At 49.1% G+C, this 23,316-nt stretch overlaps 1 protein-coding gene across 1 annotated transcript in view; it reads right to left on the reverse strand.

The window, feature by feature from the left end:
- Positions 1-23,316, reverse strand: part of TXNRD2 (thioredoxin reductase 2) — a 683,633-nt gene that overhangs the window by 447,631 nt on the left and 212,686 nt on the right. The window lies entirely within an intron of this gene.

Below are 23,316 nucleotides of genomic sequence, written 5' to 3' on the forward strand. Positions count from 1 at the left end.
ATGATTGCTAGGACAGCCACAGACAAAGAGAGGGAGTTGTTTCAGTTCCAGTAGATCAGAGTGGACCTTATGTTGAAGTGATTGCATCAGGTGTGTCAGAGCCTTTTCTGTTGGATACTGGTGCTGCGAAGAGTTCTATCATGCACTCTAAACTCCCTGGCGCACCTTTGTCTGGCTTAACAAATGTTTCAGTAGGTTTTTCTGGCGACCCGGTTAGTAATCCGATTTCTAGTCCTTTGTCTCTTTCTGTCGGACCTTGTGAATTCGAAGCACCTCTCATTCTGACGACAGGTTTTGGTGAGCACTTGTTGGGATTGGACTTGTTGAAGAGATTGTATGCGACGCTTTATTGTTCTCCTTCAGGAGTACAGCTAACATTGGGAAAGAGAGTGATCTCTCCGATGTATTTGTCTAAAGACCAACGTCCAGCTGAATTGTCTTCTCTTCCCGATTCTCTTTGGGCTACTGGTCCTAATGATGTGGGTCTTTTGGAGATCCCGCCATATGTTGTGACATTGAAGGCGAATGCTAGATTGCCACGCATTCCACAGTATCGTATCTCAAGTGATGGTGAAAGAGCACTCTTGGCGATCATCTCTGATCTGATTGAGAAAGGTGTGATTGAGGAAACGAGAGGTAATGTGTGCAATAGTCCGGTTTTGCCTGTTCTGAAAAGAACCGATTCTTCTCAGCCTCCTGTATATAGGTTTGTGATCGATCTTCGCGAGGTGAATAAGATCGTTCTTCCACAATTCCCTGTCGTGCCTGATACCACCGCTTTACTGACTTTGATTCCGGCTACAGCCACGTGGTTTTCGGTGATTGATTTGAAGAATGCTTTCTTCAGCATCCCAATAGCCGTGGAGAGTAGAGATATCTTTGGCTTCTCTTTAGGAGGCCAAAGTTTCCGGTTTAAACGCGCTCCTCAAGGCTATTGTGAGAGTCCATCGATCTATAGTCAAGCTTTGAAGACGCAACTTGATTTGTTGGTTTTACCTGATGGTGCTGCCCTTATTCAGTATGTTGACGATCTTTTAGTTGCTGCTGACAATGAAGAGACTTGTAGAGAGGCTACTCTGTCGTTGTTACGTCACTTGTCTGATTTCCATCATAAGGTTTCTCTTTCGAAGTTGCAGTATTGCCGACAAGAAGTTACCTACTTAGGTCACCTCTTATCGAAGGAGGGAAGAAGATTGACCCCAGAAAGAATTCAAGCGATTGCGAAAATGAGTGTGCCTACGACACAGAGAGAAGTGCGTGCGTTTCTAGGTATTACATCGTACTGTAGACAGTGGATTCCTAATTTTTCGTTGCTTGCAAAACCTTTGATAGCTCTTACTGGTAAGGATACTCCGAATCCTATTCCTTGGACTGACGAATGTCAGAAGAGTTTTTCAGAATTGCGTGATGCGCTGTGTTCGGCTCCTGTGTTGGGTACTCCCGATTACAGTAAACCTTTCACATTGTATGTCCACGAGAGAGAGGGATGTACATTGTCAGTTTTGACTCAACAGTTTGGCGATAAGCAACGTCCATATGCTTATTTTTCGTCGACTTTGGATCCGGTAGCTAGAGCGTTGCCGAGTTGCTTGAGAGCTACAGCGGCAGTGGCTGTTTCAATCCGACAGTCTGATGGTTTGGTGATGGACAATACACTGACTGTGATGGTTCCACATGCAGTGGATACCTTGTTGAACCGTACCAAGACACAGCACTTAACTAGTGCTCGGTTGTCAGGTTACGAATTGACCTTGTTAGCAAGTCATGTACATATAAAGAGATGCAACACGTTGAACCCAGCCACGTTGTTGCCGATCTCAACTGAGACAGATGATACCGAACAGCATGATTGTTTTCTTAGGACTGAAGAAGAAACGAAAGGAAGGTTAGACCTTAGGGACACTCCTCTTGCAGAATGTGATGGTACTTTATGGGTTGATGGTTCGTGCTTCAAGCTTCCGAATGGTGATACGACTGTGGCATATGCGGTTACGACTTTGCATACGATTGTTGAAGCTGCTCGTATCCCACATAATTCAGCACAAGCGGCAGAGTTGATTGCATTGACAAGAGCGTGTGTGTTGTCGAAAGGGAAAAGAGTGACTGTGTACACTGACAGCCAGTATGCGTTCAGTGTTGCTCTTAGCTTTGGACGATTGTGGAGAGAACGTGGGTTTCTGACTTCGCATGGGACCAAGATCCAACATGGTCAATTGGTGAATGAACTTCTTGAATCTCTTACTTTGCCGTTGCAAGTTGCGATCGTGAAATGCAGTGCGCAAAAGAAAGTCACGGATGATGTTGTTCGTGGTAATGCGTTTGCAGATGAAGTCGTGAAAGAGACTGCGAGAGATGTGATGAGTCGAATGTATGTTGCGGGTCCGGCGAGATGGATTCCAGATAGAAGTATGTGTGAAGATACGATTGAGAGTGTGAAATCCATCCAAGCTGAAGCTACAGAGAAAGAGTTGAATGAATGGAGAGAAAGCAAGGGTAAATTGGACTCGAATGGTTGTTGGGTTGAGTTGTCAGAGCATCAGCGATGGTTGTTGCCTGATGCGTATGTACTTCCAGTGGTTACAATGGCACATGGAATGGCCCATATCAGTGTGAAAGGGATTTGTAAGTTGTTGGCCCCAGTATGGCAAAATGCTGGAATTCCTAAGTGTGCAGAGAATTTGGTCAAGAACTGTATGGTTTGTTTGATGTACAATCCTGGTAAGGGAACTCCAACTCCAGCTGGTCATTTTGCTCCTCCCACGTATCCGTTTGAGGCTTTGCAGCTAGATTTCATCCACATGGAGAGGTGCAACAACCTGAACTATGTCTTAGTGGTTGTTTGCTCTTTTTCTAGATGGGTGGAAGCCTACCCTTTGAAGGACAATACTGCCTTGTCCACAGCTAAAGCCCTTATTATGGAATTTTTCCCTAGGTATGGGTTGCCGAGAATGGTCTGGAGTGACAATGGGAGTGAATTTGTGGGTCAAGTGATGAAGAGAGTGTGTGATGGGTTAGGAATCCGGCAGAAGTTCCACGCTGCCAATCATCCCCAGTCAGCTGGTCTAGTTGAGTGCTACAATGGCACGTTAAAATTGAAATTGGCCAAAATTCAAGCGAGCTCTGGTCTACAATGGCCTGATGCTTTGCCGTTAGCCCTTCTGTCCACAAGAATGACTGTGCATTCGCGAATGGGTCTGAGTCCTTATGAGGTTGTGTTTGGTCGCCCGGCAAATATTTGGGGAGTGCCGCGGCCGACAAAATGTAGTGAGATAGAACACTCTGTATTGCTTGACTACCTGTACGAATTGACGGCTAAATTGCGTGTTCTGCATCAACAGGTTCATGATACTTTGCCACAGGTTTCTGAAGATCTAGGGCACGCCATTGAACCTGGCGCGTGGGTGCTCGTGAAGAATTTTCAGCGAACCAAGAACGAGCAGCCCCGCTGGACAGGACCTTACCTGGTGTTGTTATCTACCCGTTCTGCGGTACAAGTGCACGGTAAAAAGAACTGGATTCACGGCGTACATTGTAAGAGGGCCCCTTTGCCTCTGCCGTACGACCGGTGGGTCCAAAAAGGACTTCCTGATTCTGAGACTGAGACCATGCCTCGTTTTCTGCCTTTCAGCGATGCCCGTTTGATTGGAACAAACACTGAGCCAGAAAGCGACGATCTTCTTCAAGAAGCTGTGCCTCCATCGAACCGTTCGAACACTGTTGAACCTGAGCTACTTTTCCGAGAACAGACATTGCCTGGCAAAGAGCGTTATAATTTGCGACCAAGAGTCGCGGGACAAATAACAAATTAAGTTCCTTCTTTGCTATTTTTAAGGTTAGCTCCCCTCCGAGAAACTATTTTGATTTTTGTTTTTCGAACCACCATCCGGGTTCAGCTGTAGGGTCGCGGTGCCAAGACCTTGGAGTGCAAGCCGAAGACATTAGGTCGACGGTTCTGGTTGGTCTAAGGGCGTTCCCTGGACCGACAGGCGCATTCCTTAGCACGGAACACCCATCCGCATTCCTTAGCACGGAACACCCATCCGCCACGAGCAGCACGATTAGAGGATGGAGTTTTTCGGGATGGAGAGACCTACTAAAAGAATGAGTTTCAAGAGCGAAATGTGTATAATAATGAGTAGAAAACGTTTTTTAATATTATGTCTGGTTATACTGTTTAGTTTAATGATGTTTTTAATTGGATATGTGACATTCTCTATTCAAGTGACATTCATGCCCACTACACAACCCATGCCTCCTCCTACTGTTTCTTCGCATTCTTTTCACCCTCTGCCCGAACATGAGTCCATTAGGAGAATGGAATTCGCTAACAATTCCTTTGTTCAGCTTCTGCACCAACACCAGCTAGTAGTGAACACAACTAATTGTTGGGTGTGTGGCCTTATGCCCCATACTACCGATAAAGGTATTCCTTACCTGGTCCTGCCATTTAGCTACAATGGTTCTGTGTGGGCATACAGAACAATGTTCTTTTATGCCCGTGAAGTTAACCCCCTACGTTCTATGAAGGATAATCCGAAGAATAGTGCTCTGGTCAAGGGAATAGTCGACATGATTAGAGGAATAGGTTCTTATGAGACTATCCCGAGAGATGAGACGCTAGCGTATATTGGATGGGACGTTACTGGATATGGAGTTAGTCTGAGTGGGAACCAGCGAGCGAAGAGATCCTCTCCGATTTGGATAGTACCCCATCAGGGTCATTACTGTCTGCAAGGTAATGGCAAGAATCCTAGAGCTCAGTTAGGGAAGAGTGTTTGCATTGAGACATATGTTTTTGCATCCCAGACTTCCCCGTTTCTAGCAGCTAAGGGTACCTACTTCATTTGCCATGACAGAGCGTATACATGGTTGCCCCCTGATTTCTCGGGCACATGTTTTGTCTCGTTCTTGTTACCTCCTACATTTACAGCTGCGGCAGATTACCACAAGATGAGAGTCGTTAGAGGTGTCTTCAGTAAGGAAGATACCGCAGGACAAGAATTGGGAGATTTCTTGAAGGGTTTTCTGCCATTTTGGGGACCTATGGTTAACAGCAGGAACATACGGCAATTGACGAGAGTGGTTGAGTCCACCATAGTCGAGACTGCCGGCGCCCTTAGTAACTTGACTGCTGAGCTCCAGTCGGATCGCCTTATGACTCTTCAGAACAGAGTTGCGTTAGATGTCATACTTGCAGATAGAGGAGAGGGTCTGTAAAATGATCCAATCGAGCTGTTGTGTTTTCATTCCAGACAACGCTCCGACAGTTTTCCAAGCCATCTCCAAGCTACATAAGATCTCCGAGTCCGTACATGTGGACGAAGGAGATTGGTCGTTAATGGGATGGTTCTGGGGATTGTTATCCACCTGGGGATGGAAGATTCTGATGATCATTGGGATGGTATTAGCTATCCTTTTCCTGTTCTGTCTTTGTGTACACTGTGCTCCTGCTATATGTGGCCTTTTTGCGACCTCGTGTTCGAGGAGACCTGTCCAGAGAGAGTTACTAAGTACCAGGATGATGCTACAGCAACATCTCAATGATCTGATGAATATAGACCTGGATTCAGATTGACGTGAGTTTAGGTTATTGCCTATGTAAGGGCAAAAGGAGGGTCTGTGGTTCCGTGAATTCTGAACCCGTTCAATGAAGGTTGTCGTTTCGTGATGATTTTGGTATCAGCGAACCGCGACATGCTACACCGATGGATTCACTGTGTATTTGACGATCTAGTCTGCACCCTTGGGTTTCATTTTGTGCATAACCGCCATTTTGTGGTTGCCCTCACATAGGCTAATGACTACAGGATGACTGTGGCCAAGCAAGCCTCTAGGGACGCATACACCTTAGCTTGAGTTCGTGTTGACTCCTGTTTGACCTAAGTCAACTGACCCTGTTGCCCGAGGCTAAACTTGTTGAGCCAGTTCCTTCTTAAGCAGCTGGTCAGATAGAGATCAAAGAGCAGGACATTATTGATTCTATCGCACACACACACACCCCTCTATCTTGCTTCTCATCTGTTTCTGCTCCTTCCTTTTATGGCCTTATGGCCTAATTATTGATTTGGGTTGAGGTCTTTTATGATGGGCCCGTCCGGCCTGTTCGAGCAAGAATGCTGGATTTTTGCCTTGTCATTGGCGATGGGCTGGATAACTGAAAGTGGGTTTGTCGTTATGTGATGCCTCTGTAAATGTCATCCTCTGATTGGTCAAATTTGTAAGTAATTGATGCTAGCCAGGAACGTGGTTTTTGGCATAAAAGACGATGCTCCGCTCTATTTTTTTTAGCAGTCTCCTGAGAACATACACCGTGTTGTACTTCTAGGATCTCTGTTACTGGCTGCAGCTAATAAATTTGATCTTTGATGTCAGCAGAAGAATCCCGTGTCTCTGTACTCTAAGACAGGTGGACCCGAAGACTTTGGGCGTGTCCCCTGCGCCGCTGGGTTTAAATCCTGGTTCTTCACTGTGCAGATCCAACTGCGGATCAGTGACTCTGAAAAGGCAGACAGGAGCAAAAGCTCCCTAGTCCAATCAGATTCAAGTATTTTTGATGTTCTGGTTGGCAGAGTTCTGTGAAGCTGGGTTCCTGGGACTCAGTGAATTAATGGCCCAGATATCCCTAAAATTGAAAATCTCCTTGCTCAGACAAGACACTTTTAAAATGGCAATTTCTTGGAGCCCAATGAACAGATCTACACCCAACTGAGCACTTCCTTGAGTAAAGTTACAATTTCATGGCAAGTATGGAGTAATTCCATTAGGAGAGTTTTTCTGTATCGAGAAGCAAAGATTCTATCGGAGTTAAAATAGTGAATGTCACAAAGAGAAGGACTGGGAGGGAATGCTAGCCTACCCTAAAAACGTATCCAGGAACACAAGATTTAAATTCATACAATACATGGTATTACAGAGGGCATACCTCACACGCACAGGTTACATGAGATGTACCTGGCAGAATCAGCGCAATGCCCAGATGCAACACTGATTCATATGATATGGTCGTGCACAACTCTCTCAGGGTACTGGATGCGAATCCTCGGGAACATTAACCAAGCGGTGGGAGGAACATGGCAGCGTTCACCTGAAAGTTGCATGCTGGGGGTTTCCCGCAGACCCAAAACTCAAAAAAGTACAAGTAAGATTTGCTGATTTATCATTGCTGTTAGCGAAGCGGCTCATAACGAGACGATGGAAGTCACCGACCCCACCCACTATACAAGTCTGGCGGGAGGAGGACATTAGGTGGGGGAGGGTCGAGAGTGATTCTCCACACAGGGGGCTGTGGAAGACACCAATATCCATGGAGGGAGCGCAATGCTGGAAGCTGTTAAGGCACTTGATCCACACCGAGAGTAGGGATAATCCCCTTCCCCATTTGCACATGACGCATCATGGGGGATCCGGATGGATGAAACTGGTGTGTATGGATTTGTAGTGGGTCCAGCCAACAAAGCTAATAACGGGTGCGGCCGCGGTAGGGCGCGCAGCCTGGAGGTACCTGGACATATCCCACTTCTGCCCTGACGTTCACTCATCACAGAGCGCCCAAAATAAGGGAAGTGAGCATATAGCAATCCAAGTACCAGAGGGGTGGGAGTGGGAGTTTATTGACCTTTTTTCTTTCTCTTTTTCTTGTAATGTAATCAGATTGTAATGTTCATTGCAGTTGACACTTTGGATGGAATGTACCGAGATATGGTAGCTATGGAGGGACATTCACTGTAAAGTTTGCCAGAAGTACAGTTAAACCATGTGCATCTTTGTAACTATGCACAAATGTACTCCTTTTTCTTTTTTAACTGTAAAACTCAATAAAATGTGTAAAAAAACATAGTGAATGTCACAAATCGAACCTCTTCACCTCTCATTTCTTTTGGCACCAGCTTGATGGATGTACAATACTTGCCATGAACATCCCACATGGGATGAACTTTTTGGGGGGAAGTTTTCTGCAGATTCGTTGTACTATGTCAAAATTCTGAGCAAAACATAAAATAGTCCTTCAATGGAAAGTCTGACCTTACCATAACTACAAAAGAGTTATCACTGCCTTTGCAGGATATCATTTTTAAAAAGTGCTTCGGGATCCCACACGTGGGCGGGACAACGCACCACCACAGTGCTTAGGAGTATAAATGAGGATGCCCAGGAAGAGGAACGCCATTATGGGGCAGGATTTGGAAACTTGCAGAGATACTATGTACTGTTCATGATAAACAAAAAAAACGGGACGGTCCCAGTGAATTAATATTTATATTATAAAACGTAAACATATTCAACAATAGAGAGTGCAGACACAATCAGCAGCAATGAAGCTAGAGGGAAAGTCTTCTGGGAATGTTTCTATATCTTAACTATATATTTCTATATCACAACTACATTGGTTTAACGGGCAATGAATACAATAGCCAGCTCTAAAAGCAGGAAATTCTCAGAGGCAGTTTTTCTTCCAGAACCCTGAGACAGACAGACAGACAGACACACGATTATTGCAACTTTAAATAAACAACAATTGTATTCTGGACAGTGTGATTGAAGTAACACATCCTGATTAAATGGTACTGTAGACCAAGATAGGTGCAGTGAGAGGAGCACTAGGAACACAAAAGGAGATTGCCGGTGAATGACTGCTTCCAACACCAAGCACCAACAAGCTCCCACTGTATCCAAGAGAATTCTCTGGGGTAAGACGTCCTGTCTTCTAGGAACTTCAGAGTTCTGCAGAAGACCGTCCATTCCAAAGTGCAGTGCTTGGCAGCTGGCCGCTTGTCCTTGGAGGCCAAGTTACACAGATGAAAAGATACAGACCCCAGACACATATCTCCTCTGCCCACTACTCCTTTGCTGCAATGGGTTAGTTAGTGTGATACTAGTGTACATGGTGCACATTCTAGCACTGAGGTGACCTCACAGCAGCACCTTTCCGTCCTGATTTCCCACACTTCACCACAGGCTGGAGTCTGGTGTGGCTGTGATAAGTAGAGGCCGTTTGAGGATATTCAAGATGTTGGTACTGAGGATTACCTTGAATATAAGTTTGGTGGGAATGCCTGCAGTTGTGCCGTGATGCTACAAGCTAAACGGTTATCTGGTTTGTGCATCACCCAGAGGGTTTGTATGCATGTCAATTAACTGTAGGACACAGCCTAGTAACAGAGTAACTTCAGATAATCATTCGGAAGACAAACGTTAATGCCATAAAACTTACCAAAGATACTGAGCATACTACCTTTAATAGACATAAAAGCCGCACGGGAACTTTAAAATGCTGTTCCTTTGTCTTGACAGCTCAGGGGAACGACGTTCAAGGAGAAGGGCATCTCTCATTTCTACCGTCCTGGAATGGGCAGAGAATCAGAGTACTTTTGAGGTGCATACATCCGACTTCCCTGATGAGCAGTAAGTCTGGAGGCCATCAACCATTGTTAGTTGTAGGGCTGCCTGTTGAGTGGTAGGCATGCCACAGTTGGTCCTGTATATTTTTAGAGGATAATACATCTTGGTGGTAGTGAGACGCACAAGAAGAAACTCTAGACAAAATACTGTTGAGGAGCAGAACTGCCCTGTGGTAGATATGGGTTGAATATCCATCTGGATTCTCCACAGAGGTGATCTCTGACCATGGGTTGTACGTCACATCAGTTATGGACAAAAGATCGCACTGAGATCGTAGAACAATGCCCTGCCCCCATTGGATCATGGGGGTTGGTATGGCATGAATGTAACTCAGAGCTAGTCCACTGAAAGAGGAAGACTTGGAGGTGGCATCAGAAGGTTAGGCAGGTGAGACGGAAAGGAATTTGCCAATAAGGCGAGGGACTAATCTACACTGTCACTTAGACTACAACAGCATAGATCTGTGGGGAATCCCATGAAGGGAAAACAGAATTCCAGCACTAGACAAAGAAGAAGAGAGTTGTTAACAAAACTGTAAGTAAAACACAACATAAAAGTCCAATCCGAACCCTGAAAAACGACAGGCCCAGGTGTGGTTCCTGACTGGCTACCAGCCATCTACCACTACAAGACATGTTTCTGGATCTCTGGGTATAGAGCCTCTGCTCTCTGAGTCATGAAAAAAAGTCCCTGCTTGGCAGGTGTGTCATACCTCCTCCCCCAGGATGTGCAGGGTCCACGAAGGGGAAGCTTCAAAGCCCTACCGCCTTTGTTAGCTACCCCCAGCCTTTTGCTGCTATCAGCAACTGGTCCTCACCGGTTCTGACCCTCGCTTTGGGCGGGAGAATCTGCAGGAAAACCGAACCAGGAAGGGCGGTGTGCCCACCTTTGCCAACCCCACCCCTCAGGTGGGAGAGGCGAAGTGAAGCACACATCTCAGTCCCCTCCATCTTAAAGATGATGGGACTCACCCAATTAGGAACAGGTCTATGACCACCTCCAACTGGAGAGTGGCATAATAGAGGTTGTGGACACCCCAGGGAAGGGACCAATTGGTCCTAACCTGCACACCCCTGTAATGCCCCTAAATCTAGTAATTAGGGGCACCCCTTAACCATGCTGCTTCAGATTTGACGACCGAAGAAGAAGAAGGACTGAAGAGCCGTGCAGCAGTGGAGAAAAAGATGACGCTGACTTGGCCTCAGACCTACCGGCCTGTCTCCTCCTCCAGCGACCCTGCTTCCAGAAATTGGTGTGGCCCACAGCCAGCAACCTCAAAAATACCAGAGGACCTGTGCCGTCTACGACAAAGACTCCAGTCTCCCGTAGACACAGGATTTGTCCAGCCAAGAAACCAACACCAGTCTCCGGTTCCAGCCGGACATGAGACACTGCACCACTGTGCACCCGATGCCCACGACCCAAGTTCGAGTGAACCACTTACCCTGAGACGTCGCCCTGGCGACCCTGACCTCATCTGCACTGACAGCTGACCTGTACATGACCCCTCCTCGACGCCTGCAGCCTCTGTTCGAAAGGTCCCACCCTACCGCAACCGGATCCAGCTAAGGAAAGCTGAAACCAAAAGGTACCCTTGCATTCTCCGCCCCCGGCTTTGGGGAGCACAGCTGACAGTGCCCAGGTCTCCCAGCTATCCAACTTACCTGTCCAGCCGGTGGTCGCCTTCGTCCAGGCTCCTGGTACAAGCCTGCAGCATTTCTTTCCGACAAACGTCCTCTATTGGTTTCCATTGGGAACTTGAAGCCAACTTTGCACCCTGCTGCCCGTGTGCCGCTGGAGGCGAGCTCCTGGTGCCTACCTGTGGCCCCCTTGTGCTTACCTTTGATTTCTGTGCCCTGACCTAGAGACTATTGTGACTGTCTCCATAGAACTACACTGGGCCCAACCTCTTCGTTGACCTCTGCACCTGGCTGCCGAGGGTGCACTCTACTGACCTATCTGACCCCTGCCCTATGTAAGTGCTACCAGCCCGAGGCTGAACTACAAGACCCTTTACTTACCTGCAAATGTAACTCTTTGTTTTTCTACCTATTGTTGTATGGTGGGTATTACCCAGAAAAATGTTCCAAGTGTCGGCTCTGTCTTGTACTGCAACAAAGTAACTTGGTGTCTTCAAGAGAGTTAACCTGCTTAATGATATACTGTGATGCCTACACTGTGTTACTAGTTTGTTTTGCCCCAAGCTAGAAAAGTAACTACAAAGTATTCTAAAGTAATTAGCAGCATTCTAAAGAGCTTACAGCCAATTTTTCTACTCCAAAGTAACTTGTTTGCTTCTACAAAACTAGTACATATTGTATCTCGAAAAGCAATACTGTATTGAAAGTATCACTTACCTGCTACTGAATCAATCTTGGTCTAGTAACAAAGATAACAAAGTAACAACTTTGTATATAAACAATTGGTTTGGATTCAGTCTTTGCGTGTGTGACATTTCATGCCTGAGCGTGTACAACAAAAGCTTAACACCACCCTTTGATAAACCTGATTGCTAAAGCACACTACCACAAAAGAGAGTGAGGCATTATCTACTGTAGCCTCTGCTACACCTCTGGGGATCCACTGGACTCCGTGCACACTATACCTTACTTTGGTATATTATATACAGAGCCACCTTCCAACAGTTGGCAACCCTCGCTGCACGTTATCTCAGCTTACTAGCCACTCAAGTTGGCACCATATGTTTATGCCTCTTGGACAACATCCATTTTTCCTTTCTCCTCATTCTGACTCCCAACTCACTTCTTGCCGACAACGTAATATTTGTTTTATTTTAAATAATCTTATTGATTCTTCCTTATCACTCTCTTTTAGTCTCCAGTCCCTAAATCCTTCTTGCATGGTTTTTCCAGTCCCCCCTGACCTTCAATCCCATGTTTGTTTGTGAATTATCTCCTTCCGTCCTACTTTTAGTTTGGAGTCATGCCAGAAATAAAAACAAGCATTTGCAAGGCAATAGGTCTTGCATTAGTTATATTTAGAGCTATTGGCGCTGCAAATGAAAATGTTTGTTAGAATTTTTTCCCCTCAAAAAATATTCTAGCATTAGCATACCAAATAAAAAAATCCATGAAGCAAGGAAAGGGTGTAGTACCTTCACATGTTACTAGGTTTCCCTGTGGACCCCTATTAGCCATATAAGGAACTGCACCCTGCAATAATGAAGAATACAACTCATTCCCAGGACCGGGTTCAGGCAAGCCGTATTTATTCCCAAGCAACAAGGCTCGCTGACACTCACAAGAAGCACAGCAGAGCTTAGCCTGCTGCTGTTGTCTAGTTCAAACCCATGTTGCCCACACTAAAATTCCGGTGTGCAGGACGGAGGAAGATTTAACACTGCGCAGGTGCAAGTAAAGACAGCAGAAAGCCATTCACCTAATGCCACGCTTTCGCTTCAGGTGTTTAAAGCTAAAGCGCGGCGTGCCGTGATTGCTACAAAAGAAAATAACTGGAAAACAAATGCGGCGTCTGCTTGCCTTTTGTTTCGTACTTATTGATATCTGTTGCAATGGCGGTACGCCATGCTTCAGATGTTTAAAGCTAAAGCTTGGCGTGCAGCAATTGCTACAAAACTAAATAAACAGAAAAGAAATGCGGTTTGCAATAAAGCAGATTTTAATAAAATGACCTCCTCTGCAGCGTCACAGGTTGCAAAACCGGGACAACATGTCATGCCTCCTACAGCAACTTTAAACTAGGGAGGGCTTCAAAAGCCAGACAGCATGTCGTGCCTGCATCAACAAAACATTAATATACTAAATAGTGCACACTAAGTGTTAATGAAACTTAGAGAGTATGGACACATGCAAGAGGGGCTGTCCTCATGAGAGGTAACAACAGAAGAGAGGGAGGTACTAAGGAGTGACTACTAAGCCTATTCACAAATCATAAACCATAACTTACAAAGAACAGTAAGAGGAGCATATTGAAAAGATAAGCGTAAAATGGGCGGAGCTCAAGGCCCATACTTGAATACAGCATGTCTCAAAGAGACAGCGCAAGCATTGCCTGGGTGAGACCTAAAACCCTAACCTCTCTTTTTTCCTTGTCTTTTCCCTTTTCAGTTTTTTTTTCCCCTTCAATTATTTGGAATTATTGAGTGTTTGCAATTATTTTTTTTTTTTTTTTTTTTTTTTGAAAAAGTTTTTATTGAACAATAATTCGGTTACAAGTATGGGCCTACAACCACCCGGGCCGGCCGCTAGGTACATAAGGAAATATACACATATCAAGGCTGCAGTCCGTTCCCAGGGCACTGCCCCGCAGTGGCTCAAGATAGTTCTCGAAGAACAGCAAGTGTCAGTCCAACAAGAACAGAAACAAAAGGAAAAACAATAAAAACAAAAGGCGAGTTACGAGGGATACCAGTGCGGTTCAGGCTCCCCCCGGGAAACTCCAGTCAGAACATTTGAGCCATCCGCTAAAGAGAGGAGTACCGGGAGGCCGGGGACGGAGGGGGGGGGGAAGGGGGTCAAGGGAGATGAACGTCCATATGTAGTTGTTACAAAAAGCGCCAGGAGCCGTCAAGGGTCAGGGGGACATGGCGATATCAGTGTCTACCAGGGGGGGCGTACAGATGCCTCCGCGATACGCATTCCATTGACCCCAAATTCTACCCCATGCCCCCGGCTTGCCACGGGCCACATACACTGTCTTCTCCCGAAACATACACCAGTCCATATTCTCCTTCCATACTGACACGGTGGGCGGCCGTTGAGCGCCCCAAAGTTGCGCTATATCCCTCTTGGCAATCATGTTCCCTAGGGCCGCCCACCGAGTCTGAGCCGCGTTGTAGTCATTGGGCTCCCACACATTCAGGACACAGCGACGCACCTCCGGCAGCAGCACAACCCCGGTGACCTGTCCCATAACCGTGTGGACCCGGCGCCAGTAGTCCGCCACCTCGCGGCACTCCCAAAGGATATGAAGAAAGGTGGCGTTGAGCCCGCAGCCTCGTTTACAGAGCCCGTCGTCGGAAAATCCCATCGCGACCAAGCGCGGACCCGTAACATACACCCGGTGGAGAATCTTGAGCTGTACCAACCGGAGACGAGCCGGAATGGCAACCTCCTTGGGGGACGACAGTGCAGACTGCCAGTCTTCGTCGTCCAATTCGACCCCATCCCCAGTCCAAGCCTCCCGAAGGCGCACCAGGAGATCCGCCCGGTGATTAATCAATTTTTTATAAATTAAAGAAATAGTACTATCAGGGACATGTCCGTCAAGTACGCGGTCCTCGAGGGGCGAGGAAACAGGGATCTTGGTCCCCTCCCCGAAGACCGAGAGCAGGGCGTGTCGAACCTGGGCGTAGCGGAAGAACTCCCTGTCGGTCAGCTCGTATTCGGCCTGGAGCACCGCGAAAGTCTTGACCGCGCCCTTGTGCCACAGGTCTCCCACTTTGCTAATACCAATCGTGTCCCACTGGTCAAACCCCTTGGTGGTCCACAAGCTGCCCAGGCGGTCGGAGGCAAACAAGGGAGTAGCACATGTCATTCGCTCACTCCAGCCCATGGCCGCAGTGGCAGCCCTCCAGGTCCGCACAGCAATCTTAGTAGGACCCGTAAGGGTCCGGTCAGCCAGGCGGGAATAAAGTGCCCTGTTGTAGTTCCCGCCGGGAAGCAGGAACTTATCCATCTCATACGCCGGATTCAAGCCGGGCGCATACGTGGCGTGGTTAATGGCAGATAGCTGCGAGGCCCAATAGTACCTGCGAATGTCAGGAAGCGCGATGCCCCCGTCATACCAGGGGAGAGTGAGCTTGGCAAGAGCAATACGCGCCCGGCCGTTCCACACCAGTCTCCTCTGCAGGCTCTCCACCTCCCGAAAGTAGGCCACTGGGATAACGTCGAAGGAGTTCTGGAGTGCATAGAGGAACCTGGGAAGGGACATCATTTTAAACAGCGCGGCCCGACCCAGCGGGGACAGGGGCAGCCTGCACCACCGGGCCGTGTCCTCACGCAGTCGCCGAAGTGGACGCAGAAGATTCTGTTCGTAGCGAGCCACCGGGTCCAGCGAAACGTATATCCCCAGGTACTTAAAGCCGCTCAGAGATATTTGAATCGGGAGCCGAGGCGGCAGGAGAGGAGGACCACCAGCGATGGGATAAACGCAGGATTTAGACCAATTGATCGTGAGACCCGAATTGTTCCCAAAGGAGGTCAGAACGTCAAAGAGGACGTTGAGTGACTGCCGCGGTGAGGTGAGATACAGGAGAATGTCGTCCGCATACAGCGAGACCCGATCCTCAAAGCCCGGGCCCCACCGGATCCCTCTAAGCGAGGGCTCCCAACGGAGCCAGGCAGCGAGTGGCTCCAGGGCGAGAGCAAAAAGCAACGGGGACAACGGGCACCCCTGCCTCGTGCCCCTGCCGAGGGCAAAGGGCCGAGAGACCCGCCCATTCACCACCACTTGAGCCATGGGTCCCGTGTAAAGGAGCCTCACCCAGCCAATAAATCCCTCTCCAAAGCCGAATTTATCCAAGACGGCCCAGAGGAATGGCCACTCAATAGTGTCAAATGCCATCGTGGCATCCAAAGAAACCAGCACGGCCGGTTCGGTGAGGAGCTCCGCCCTGGCGAGGACCCCGTGCAGACGCCGCAAGTTAAGAGCGGTGTTGCGGTGCGGGATAAAGCCGCATTGGTCCGGATGAATAAGGTCGCACACGACACTCAACAATCGATTGGCCAGGACTTTCGCCAGGATTTTAGGCTCCGCATTGAGCAGTGAAATAGGCCGGTAAGAGGTACAGCGGTCACGCGGCTTGCCCTCCTTGGGGAGAACGACTATAGTGGCCAAGCGCTGGTCGGCCGGGAGGGAACCCGCCGCAAGAGAGTCGCGGAACATGCGGCTGAGGAAGGGCGCAAGCTTATCCGGACGCAATTTGTATAGTTCAATGGGCAGACCATTAGGACCCATAGCCTTGCCCGAGCGAAGGGAACGAATCGCGGTCGCTATTTCATCCGACGATAAGGGGGCGTCCAGCCGCTCCCGGTCCTCAACGGACAGGCCGGGCAGAGCAATATCTCTCAGTAGGAGGCGAGAGTCATCCTCGTCCCTGTCAGTCACCGGGGAGTACACCGCCCGGAGGTGGTCAGCGAAGCATTCCACAATCTCATCCGGCTCAGTCACACACACACCATCCGCAGCACGCAACTCGGGGACCACACGATTCACTCTCTCCTTTTTGTCCAGCCATGCAATCAACTTTCCCGCCTTGTCCCCCGCGTCATACAATCGGCCCTGCTGCTCCCTATACATAGTTTTGGCCGCGTCAGTGACCAGGGACCTATATTCGAACTGTTTCAGGCTAAGGGCATGTAGCCCGTCCGGAGTAACATTCGCCCCCAAGGCCGACTCCAGCCCCGAGATGTCAGTCTCCAGCTTCACCACCGCCTCGCTCCTAACCTTCTTGGCCACCACTATCTGGGCGAGGGCGTGTCCACGTATAACAGTTTTAAAGGCTTCCCAAAGGGACAACGCAGACGACACCGACCCCTCGTTTTCACTGAAGTATTGGTCCATGGCCTTAACCAGGCTGTCACGAATCACAGGGTCCCGCAGGTACCAGGGGTTAATGGGAGCTATCCGCCCTGCGGACCGCGACCCGGTGTCAAAGACAAGCCACAGCGGAGAATGGTCGGAGATACCACGCGCCAGGTGTCTGACCTCTCGAATCCGACCAGTCTGCGCCGCGGGCATAAGGAAGTAGTCTAACCTGGAGAGACTCCCATGCGCCCCCGAATGAAAGGTGAACTGGCACTGGGTCGGATGCATTAGTCTCCAACTATCCACCAAGCCGAAGGTCTCCAACATCCCACCCAGCCATGACTGGGCAGCGGGGAGGGTCCTCGGTGGGTGACGATCCAGTTCACCCGAAACCACAGAATTAAAGTCCCCGCCCATGAGCAGGAGGCCGTCCGGGAGGTCAAGCAGCATTCGACCCAAATCAGTAAAGGTGGAGTTCTGGAGGCCCGGGGGGACGTAGACTGAAACCAGGGTAAGGGGCTGCCCCTCCCACCTCCCAATCAGACACACATAGCGCCCTCTGTCATCCGAGACTATCCTCGTGATCTCCACCGGAAGGGAGGCTCGCAGGAGAATGCCCACCCCCCTGGAGCCAGTTGTGAAACCAGAATGGGCTACGAGGCGGTATCCCCCCCTGTTCATCGCATGGCAGACATTGCCGACCAAATGCGTCTCCTGGAGCAACACCACATCAGGAGTCAAACGACGCAAATATTGCAGTACAACACCCCGCTTAATGCGGTCCCCCAACCCATTGACGTTCCACGACATAAGCCTCAACCCGTCTCCCCCCATCCCCTCCAATGGGTCAAGAGGCCCCCAGCCCGCAGCACCGCTCCCAAATATGGATAAAAATCAATACCTCGCCCTGTAAACAAAAAACACACAACTAAACAACCCCTCTTCCCCCCCAACCCCACCCCAAGTCCAACACCCCCCACCCTGCACCCCTGCGGGCCAAAGACCCCCCCCAACTTGCAGTGTGCCTGTCGCCCCACTAACCCCATTCTACAAAAAGACCCCGGAGGAGGAAAGGGACCCGAACCCGCCCGCACCCCTCACGGGTCCTGGTAAAACACAGTATGCAAAAAAAAGTAAGACCCAACTGTACAGTGCAAAACCGCAAAAGCAAGGACCAAAGGTCAGTCTAAGGGGACCCGTCACCTGCGGTGCCCCCAGAGGGCCCGGGCCGGCCACCCCCGTCCGGCAGCGAGTCCAGCCAGTCACTTGCGGCCACAGGAGTGTCAAAAAAGGCTGTCCGCTCTCCATGCTCCACTCGAAGTTTCGCCGGGTAGAGCATCGAATACTTCAGGCCTAGCTCGCGGAGACGGCGCTTCACCCCCTGGAATCCCATCCGCTGTTTCTGGACCAGTTGCGTGAAGTCCGGGTAAAAGTTGATGGTCGAGTTCTCGTAGCGGACCGGGCCACGGGTCCGTGAAGCCTGCAGAATAGCATCGCGGTCCCTGTAGTGGAACAGTTTAGCCACGATAGGCCTCGGGAGGGCCCCCGGCCGCGGCCGGCCGCCCGGAACTCGATGGGCCCGCTCCACAGCGAAGAATTTGCTTAGGCCAACCGGGGACAACTGTTGCAGGATAAGTTCCTCGACCACGAGGTCCACCGGGCGGCTGTCGGAGGACTCCGGTACCCCAATGATGCGGATATTGTTGCGTCGGGCCCGTCCCTCGAAGTCCTCAAGCCGCCGGGCCATATGGTCGTTGACCACTCTAATGTCCCCAAGCGCGGCCCGCAGATCCGACACCTCCGCACCCAGGGTGGAGGTCCGTGTATCAAGGGCCTGGATCTTCTCGTTGGTTTTAGAGAGGTCGGCCCGAATCAGGGTGACGTCGATCGCGACAGTGTCGATCTTACGGGCCAGGGCCTCATATTGCGTCGCGATAGTTTCCCTGATGCCCTCGATGGCACCCATAATGTCCTGTAGGGAAGGTTCCGCAGCGACGGTCGTGCCTCCCCCCGCAGCATCCGGGGAAAGGCCAGCAGCGCCAGGGGACCCCCTGCCCTGGGTATAGCGGTCCATGTTGTTGCTCTGGACCGCTCCCCCGCGCAGTGAAGCCTTGGTCTTGCGCCCCTCCGGACCCCCTTTGCCCGCCATGTGAGCGCAGTCACTCAATGGGACCTCCGATCAAGGGGTGCGCGGGTGCCAGCGAAAGGACCACAAACTGTCGGTGTAGGGGTCGGAGGCGTCAGACCCGCCAGTAGCAGATGGAAGCAAACCTCGGGCAGAGGCCCAGGAGGCACCTCGCCACCTCGAGCACGCACGCCAGCTGATCTCCTGAAGGCCAAAACCGAAACCGAAAGTGCTGAATCGGTAACTGGCACCGCGCTGAGGCCGCTGTTGTTCAATTGCAGCCCGGCCCCACGGGTCACCTTCACCCCGGCCACCTCCGTCGGGTGGGTCCCAAAAGTTCCGGCGACGATAACTCAGGATTCCCAGGTCCGATTAGAGTTTTGAAAAGAGATATATAGTCAGCTGGTCTTCATCTCTCAGATTCCATACACCAAATCAGGATATTCTCAGGATTTATTCCGAGGAGCAGAAAGGGTCCGGGGAGCCCTGTGCTCACGCGACCATCTTGGATGCGCGCTAGGCTCCTCCCCTCTGCAATTATTTTTAAACCTCAGACCCAGGATTTGAATTGTGTTTATAATGTTTTTTGCCTTTCTTTCTTCAGTCAAACTGGACCTTCTCAAAATTAACTTTTCAACATGAGGGAATCTTGTCATCCTGGTTTCAATAACTTGTCATTCGCTATGTTGTGTTTTTTTGCAGACGTATAGTGAAACTCTTGTTTCACACTGCCAGGTTGGCTTTTATTATAGGATGATGTTTCAACATCTTCACCCAGGTTCTAGATGTTGCTAACAGCATCCATCGACCTGCCGTGGCGAAGCCATAACACAGATAAGTTTATCACAAAGCTTCTAAATAATTTTTTCTGGACAGGCCAATTTTTGGTCCCATTTTCATGTAGTAGAGTAACACCACATCATGGCGGAAAAACACATAACATGCCCAAAAGGAACTCGAAGAAACCGACACCGGACTCCTTCGCCCAGTACTGTTGGAAAGCCAGCTTACCAATGACCCTAACATTGATGCAAATGCTCTGATCGGGTGGATCTCCGCCACCTTGAACAACCTAGCCCCAGTTAGGCTAGGCAGATTCCCCAGAAGTTCCTTGTTGGCCCTTTGGTTCATGGAGGAACTCAAGAGTGATAAAAAGTAAATGAAAACAAAAAGAATGCCTCTGGAGCCCTCTGGCTAAAAGGACTTACAAGGAAGCTCTTAAAGAACTTCACAAAGCTAAGAGGGATGCTAGAAGAGACTACTTTATGAAGCGAATTAACACAGCGGAAAACTCCTGCAAATACATTTTTAAGATAGTCATCTCCTTTACTAAGCCAGTAGCACTCAAAAGTAAGATACCACCGTCACCGTGTGCAAAACTGTCGGAGTTTTGAGGTAAAAATCCGGGAGGTTTACAATGCCTTCACGACTAGAATGGAAACCATTGAATCTGAAGTTGAGCATATCTACGATGGGGAGGTCTCCTTGTCATAATTTCCCTCCATCTCACTTCAGGAATCCTTGGCAGAAATTCTGAAATGCAAATCAGAGTCCCCAGAAGACCCCTTCCCCCCTAAACTGAGGAGAGCACTCGCACACATTCTTAATCCCACCCTAAACCACCTATGGAACAGCTCACTTATCACCAGCATCTTCCCGGAGTCGTGGAAATATGCTATGCTTCTACCCCTCTTGAAGAAGTCCAATGCTGATCCGGGCGCACTTAACAATTATCGCCCGATCTCTCTTCTCCCTGCACCTGCTAAGATGCTGGAAAAATTGTTCCAACGACGACTTACCAATTTCATTGACAGTCGCGACCTTCTTCAAGAAACGCAGTCCGGATTCCGAGCGGGCTTCAGTACAGAGACAGCTCTGCTGGAGGTGGCACAGTCTATAAGAATGGCAGAGGACAGTGGAGCCTCAGCCATGCTAGTGCTGTTGGACTTGTCCGCCGCCTTCGATACGGTGGACCACCCAATCCTACTGGCCAGGCTTAAATGTGCAGGAGTGGAGGGGACGGCGCTCACCTGGATAAAGTCTTATCTCAGCTACCGCATGCAAAGGGTCATCCTTCATCCTTTTAAGCCGGAAGCCAAACCTTTACGGTGTGGGGTACCAGAGGGATCAGCATTGAGCCCTTTACTCTTCAACATTTATTTGGCTCCACTCTTCTCACTCATTGCGAAATGGGGAATAAAAACTATTTCCTATGCGGACAACACCCAGATGGTATTCTCCTTCAAGGACCAATCTGCTAACGCCTTTGCCAGATTTAGGGGATGCCTGAGGGACATAGCCAGCTGGATGAATAACAATAAATTAAAGCTTAACGCCGAGAAAACTGAGGTCCTGTTTTTTGGCAAGACACCCCCACTGGCGGCTGGACTGTGGTGGCTGGAGGAAATGGGTCTCCCTCTCTGCCCTTCAACCACGGCGAAAAAAATGGGCGTAAAATGGGAATCTGACCTGACTTTCTCAACCTAAGTACACTTCATTGCATCCTCTTGCTTTGGCATAATGAGAAGCCTGAGAAAATGTCTACACTTACTACCAGAGAGTTGCCGAAAAACGTTTTTCCGGCAATAGTGACTTCAAGGTTGGACTACGCAAATAGTCTCTACCTGGGGTTGCCTACATATCTGATTAAGAGACTGCAGATGGTGCAAAATGAGGCTGCGAGATTAATCAGAAGAGTACCTTTTAGACATCACATCTCTCCGCATATCAAACAGCTCCACTGGTTGCCGGTAGCTAAACGGATAGAATTCAAGGCCCTGACGGTAGCTTTCAGGGCCCTAGGAGGCATCTGTCCTAGCTACATCAGGAAACATATTCACCCCTATCAACAAAAACGCTCTTTAAGATCAAACTCTCAGAATCTGCTGTGCGTACCTCAATTTGCAAAATCCCGCATTGGAGTTAGAACTTTTACGGTGGTGATGACCAGATTTTGGAACTCCCTTCCGGATAGACTTCGCCTAATCCAAACTGAATTGGAGTTCAGGAAAGCTCTAAAGACCTGGGTATTCAGCCAGTGCTAGACCCCTCACATCCTATCTGTTTTGCTTAACTGCGTCAGCGCCTGGACACGTCTGTTTGAGGTAGCTGTTGCGCTTTATAAAATGTATAATTATTATTATTGAGTGGTGGGAACACAAACGAGTATTGTGCACCTCAACTGGGGATTTGCATATTTACTTTATGTATTGGTTTTTTTAACGACAAACATCTACTATTTTATAATTTTCACAGATTCATAAAATATATATTGATCTTGTGTCAAAGCCCATTCGACATAAAGTTCTGGAGTTCGAAGATGAGAAACTTTGCTACTACACAACACTGGTTAGTATTCATCCTCAAGCCACAGCCATTGCTAGAGCCGTCTGTAACTACTTGCCTGAGCTAGAGTCAGTGGATGTATTGAACCAAAGATCTCTATTCTTGCTGTTTTTATCTCAGTCGTTACTTGTATGTCCACCTAGGTGGAGGTACACTCTAAAGACAACTGCAAGTAGTAATGCTACAGTAAGGTACCAAAATTTTTTTTGCAGGAATACTTTCATGTAAAGTTCATCTCTGTTACTCATCAGAGTTGCTCCCCTCTCTGGCAGAACCACCAGCTTCTTTTCTGAGCACAACACACAATCCGTGCAGGGCCCAGAGCTGGCAGGTTCTCGCCAGGGTTCCGTCCTAATCACTCAAGAATCGCAGGAAGCCCGGGGTCTTGTAGTTCAGCAAGTGTGAAGACCCTGCATAGTAAGTTGCCAAGCTTGGAAGCTGTGTTCGCCCCAGGCTGAATCACTGCGAGGAAGGGAGAACTTTTCCACGAGTGCTAGGGCCACTGTCCGCTTCTCCTCCCAGTCCAGCCGACATGACTGCAGTCCGAGGTACCTGTCTAAGTAACCACCTAGTCGGATGAACATCAGCAGCACAATCACCAGTGACGAGGGGCTGTGCGCAGTGTGTGCTGATAGCAGCCAATGCCTCTCAGCTTTGTGGGTTCTTCCTTGGGCCCAAAAACAAGCCCCCTTCCAAACAAAATGAGGAAACCATCCTGTGGAAGTGATTCTCCTCAAGCATTGATCAATGTCCTTTCTGATGATGAGAGACACTTTCTTCCTGGGCAAAAGTCAGTTAGTAGGTAGGGAGCAACTCTGTGTCTCACACTTCTTGGCACCGCTATTCTCTGTCAGTTATCTTGGAAATCTTTAGGAGGGCACCTTGATCACGTCCACGAGTCGGCACACGTAGCAGGGAACCCTCTGGACACTCAAACC

Source organism: Triturus cristatus, chromosome 11, assembly GCF_964204655.1.
Source record: "Triturus cristatus chromosome 11, aTriCri1.1, whole genome shotgun sequence".
Lineage (NCBI taxonomy): Eukaryota > Metazoa > Chordata > Amphibia > Caudata > Salamandridae > Triturus > Triturus cristatus.